General features: G+C 52.7%; 1 non-coding gene across 1 annotated transcript in view; it reads right to left on the bottom strand.

Moving 5' to 3' along the window:
- Positions 1-1,105, bottom strand: part of LOC126435735 (small subunit ribosomal RNA) — a 1,909-nt gene extending 804 nt beyond the window's left edge. The window contains exon 1 of the ribosomal RNA XR_007580160.1: positions 1-1,105. This exon is cut by the window's left edge and continues 804 nt beyond it. This is a non-coding gene — a ribosomal RNA (small subunit ribosomal RNA).
- Between the last annotated feature and the right edge of the window lie 3,895 nt (positions 1,106-5,000).

Genomic DNA, 5,000 nt, shown 5'->3' with positions numbered 1-5,000 from the left:
GGTATCTGATCGCCTTCGAACCTCTAACTTTCGTTCTTGATTAATGAAAACATACTTGGCAAATGCTTTCGCTTCTGTTCGTCTTGCGACGATCCAAGAATTTCACCTCTAACGTCGCAATACGAATGCCCCCGCCTGTCCCTATTAATCATTACCTCGGGTTCCGAAAACCAACAAAATAGAACCGAGGTCCTATTCCATTATTCCATGCACACAGTATTCAGGCGGGCTTGCCTGCTTTAAGCACTCTAATTTGTTCAAAGTAAACGTGCCGGCCCACCGAGACACTCAATAAAGAGCACCCTGGTAGGATTTCAACGGGGTCCGCCTCGGGACGCACGAGCACGCACGAGGCGGTCGCACGCCTTCGGCTCGCCCCACCAGCAGGACGTCCCACGATACATGCCAGTTAAACACCGACGGGCGGTGAACCAACAGCGTGGGACACAAATCCAACTACGAGCTTTTTAACCGCAACAACTTTAATATACGCTATTGGAGCTGGAATTACCGCGGCTGCTGGCACCAGACTTGCCCTCCAATAGATACTCGTTAAAGGATTTAAAGTGTACTCATTCCGATTACGGGGCCTCGGATGAGTCCCGTATCGTTATTTTTCGTCACTACCTCCCCGTGCCGGGAGTGGGTAATTTGCGCGCCTGCTGCCTTCCTTGGATGTGGTAGCCGTTTCTCAGGCTCCCTCTCCGGAATCGAACCCTGATTCCCCGTTACCCGTTACAACCATGGTAGGCGCAGAACCTACCATCGACAGTTGATAAGGCAGACATTTGAAAGATGCGTCGCCGGTACGAGGACCGTGCGATCAGCCCAAAGTTATTCAGAGTCACCAAGGCAAACGGACCGGACGAGCCGACCGATTGGTTTTGATCTAATAAAAGCGTCCCTTCCATCTCTGGTCGGGACTCTGTTTGCATGTATTAGCTCTAGAATTACCACAGTTATCCAAGTAACGTGGGTACGATCTAAGGAACCATAACTGATTTAATGAGCCATTCGCGGTTTCACCTTAATGCGGCTTGTACTGAGACATGCATGGCTTAATCTTTGAGACAAGCATATGACTACTGGCAGGATCAACCAGGGAGCTGCGTCAACTAGAGCTGAGCAGCCGGCCGCCCGGGAGTGTGTCCCGGGGGCCCGCGCGAACACGCAAGCGTCCGCTCAATTATTCTGCAAACAGGAGGAGGCTGAGCTCCCCTGCACAACACACCTCGAAACCCTCTCAGGTCCCGGCGGCGCGCAGCGCCGTCCTAAGTACTTGGTCGGGTTCGAGAGAGGCGCAATCGCCCGGAGTTAGGCGAGTAGACGCTTTAGGTGCGACCACCCGTGCTCCCAACTGAGCTTGCCGCTGCCGACAGAGGCCCGGGAGCGTGCTGTCGTGGCATTGCCGGCGGGAGACAACACGCGCCACCTACGGTGACCGGCAGCTCCAACGCCAGCGCCACAGAAGGACAAAAGCCCCACTTGGGTGCCGAAGCGAACTCTCCCAGCACAGCGCACGCGCCAACACGTCCGCACAGCTGCGATACAAACCACCTGCGAGAACCGCTGGGGCGACCGAGCAGCAGACGGCGTCGCGGCGCCGAGCGCCGGGCGGCGGCGCATCCTCAGCGCACACAGTCCTCAATCGGACCAGCACACTGCAGATGGCCACCGCGCTTCGCACCGGGCCCGCGAGGACCTACTTTGGCCGCAAGGCGCCGCGAGCAGGGGGCGCCGGCGCGCAGCTGCGCCGCCTGCCGCGTCCGTCGGCCGGCGCGCCTGCCACTGGCCGCCCCCACCAGCCGGCTGTAGCGCGTGCGCCCACGCACCGCGCTGCCAGCACGCCGGGCGGCCCCCCCTCACCGGCCGGGGACGGTCCCACCCAGCCACCGCCGCGTATCGCCTCACACCCAGATCCCCTTTCACGTTCGTGGGCATGGTGGGTCCCCTTTCACGTTCGTGGGCATGGTGGGTATCCATGAAACAACCGGTTAATAGCTCGACCGATCGTCGCCAACACTGATTCACCTCTAGCGAGAACAACCGCACCACAACGGGTTACCAGTTGTTCATTTGCGTAACGTCACCAGCAAACGTAGACGTCCATCGCCATTTGCAACGAGTATTGCATGCCTGTGTCAGGTGTCACAACACACTACGTCTGCCCACATAGACGCAACAACATGTGCACGCCTAGAGAACACGTGGAAGGTAGCCCCCGTACGTATGCGGTGTCCATTGCGCGAACGACTGTCAGCCGGCCTCTGCAGCATGTCGCAGATGTGGAACGCGGTGCAACATGCTATCACAGTGTGTGAGAAGAGACGACTACGTCCGAATACACGCTCCACTACATCAACAGACTGCTCATGCTGATCGCCATCCAGGGCGTCCGTTCCTCCCACACGTCTGAATGGCGTACCACACTGCAATCCAGCTCCTAAAGGGAGACGACACGTAGCTGCGTCCACAATATTTGGACTGTATGGTCCGCCGTTGCTAGGCGCAGTCGTCGTACGGTCACACATGTGCCACGATGTATCATTCAGTACATACGGACCAATGTGCAGCACAGTTTGTGGGTTTTGCGTACATCCGCGGACAGGTGACAGGCCGTACCACAACGTAGGCTGAGTACGTCGGCATGCGAAGGGCATTGAACATGCAAACTTCTCAACGACCAGCTTGCGAAGGCAGGGGGGAAGGGGGGGGGCATGTACGTCCTGCTGCTATCCACATTACAGTGTATAGCAGGAGCATGTGGAAAGTCAGCAACACTTGCAAGGTGTTTAACATGACGCGATACACAGGGGACCGGGCAGTGCGAATAGCGAACTATATTGCGAGGGTTGCGGTTAGGCAACACTACACTAATTTAACGAGTTGCATAACAATTACAGAGCAGGTTCAGCGACAACGTGCGTCAGGTTAAGGCGCAATATAGGTTAGGTTGAGGCGCAATATGGGTTACGTTAAGGCACAAATTAGGTTACGTTAAGGCACAAATTGGGTTACGTTAAGGCACAAATTGGGTTACGTTAAGGCACAAATTGGGTTACGTTAAGGCACAACATGGGTTACGTTAAGGCACAACATGGGTTACGTTAAGGCACAACATGGGTTACGTTAAGGCACAACATGGGTTACGTTAAGGCACAACATGGGTTACGTTAAGGCACAACATGGGTTACGTTAAGGCACAACATGGGTTACGTTAAGGCACAACATGGGTTACGTTAAGGCACAACATGGGTTACGTTAAGGCACAACATGGGTTACGTTAAGGCACAACATGGGTTACGTTAAGGCACAACATGGGTTAGGTTAAGGCACAACATGGGTTAGGTTAAGGCACAACATGGGTTAGGTTAAGGCACAACATGGGTTAGGTTAAGGCACAACGTAAGTTAGGTTAAGGCACAACGTAAGTTAGGTTAAGGCACAACGTAAGTTAGGTTAAGGCACAACGTAGGTTAGGTTAAGGCACAACGTAGGTTAGGTTAAGGCACAACGTAGGTTAGGTTAAGGCACAACGTAGGTTAGGTTAAGGCACAACGTAGGTTAGGTTAAGGCACAACGTAGGTTAGGTTAAGGCACAACGTAGGTTAGGTTAAGGCACAACGTAGGTTAGGTTAAGGCACAACGTAGGTTAGGTTAAGGCACAACGTAGGTTAGGTTAAGGCACAACGTAGGTTAGGTTAAGGCACAACGTAGGTTAGGTTAAGGCACAACGTAGGTTAGGTTAAGGCACAACGTAGGTTAGGTTAAGGCACAACGTAGGTTAGGTTAAGGCACAACGTAGGTTAGGTTAAGGCACAACGTAGGTTAGGTTAAGGCACAACGTAGGTTAGGTTAAGGCACAACGTAGGTTAGGTTAAGGCACAACGTAGGTTAGGTTAAGGCACAACGTAGGTTAGGTTAAGGCACAACGTAGGTTAGGTTAAGGCACAACGTAGGTTAGGTTAAGGCACAACATAGGTTAGGTTAAGGCACAACGTAGGTTAGGTTAAGGCACAACGTAGGTTAGGTTAAGGCACAACGTAGGGTAGGTTAAGGCACAACGTAGGTTAGGTTAAGGCACAACGTAGGTTAGGTTAAGGCACAACGTAGGTTAGGTTAAGGTACAACATAGGTTAGGTTAAGGTACAGCATAGGTTAGGTTAAGGTACAACGTAGGTTAGGTTAAGGCGCAATGTCGGTTAGGTTAAGGTACGATATAGCTTAGGTTAAGGTACACATTGTTGTAGGGAAAGGTGTATTTGGGGGGGGGGGGGGCGGCGGCAGGTTCGTTGATAGTGATTATCGTAAGTGCATGCCTGCGGGATCATCCGATTTGTCACGTCAGGATGCACTTGTGGCTCATGACAGGCGGCGCTCCGATTCCAAGGTTGTGGCAGATCTGTGTCTTTCATTCCTGCCATTGTTTGTGTACTGTGACAGGAGGCAGTATGGTGATGTTGGGTGCACCCCTGTGTAGGACATGTGTGGGTGTTCGTGGCTTAGCTGAGCAATGGCGGATGTCGGAAGGGTGGGATATTCTGTTTTCTGGGTGGACCTCCCGGTCTGGTTATGATAGTGTGGATTGTGTAATGTGGCGGAGAGGATGCACCGGATGTTCTTCCATGCTGGTGGTTAGATATTGTGTGTGTGCCTGTTAGAGGCAGAGAGTAGTGTGTGATAGTGTCTGGCTGACGTGTGGTTCTCATTGTGTGCAGAGTCTTTCAGCATGTATAGGGACGGTTGTATATATTATCTGTATTCTGATGGCTCTGCATTTATTACTAATCAGTGCCGTGTATACGGTTACTCTGGTTCCAGTCGAAACTGTTCTATCTCTGTACATTAGTGACACTGCGGCTCCACTATGTTGCTGCCCCTGTCGGCCGTTTCCCCCAGTGTATGGCTAGTGATTATCAGCAATCAGTCTATTAGTCAATACCGGTAGTGTGACGACTTCAAATGTCCGGGATGGGGGAAGCTAAACCCTTCCCGTGGGT

The sequence above is a fragment of the Schistocerca serialis genome, unplaced genomic scaffold, assembly GCF_023864345.2.
Source record: "Schistocerca serialis cubense isolate TAMUIC-IGC-003099 unplaced genomic scaffold, iqSchSeri2.2 HiC_scaffold_1217, whole genome shotgun sequence".
Taxonomy (NCBI): Eukaryota; Metazoa; Arthropoda; class Insecta; order Orthoptera; family Acrididae; genus Schistocerca; species Schistocerca serialis.
Note: the sequence above shows the minus strand (reverse complement) of the source record. Positions and strands in the feature narration are given on the sequence as shown.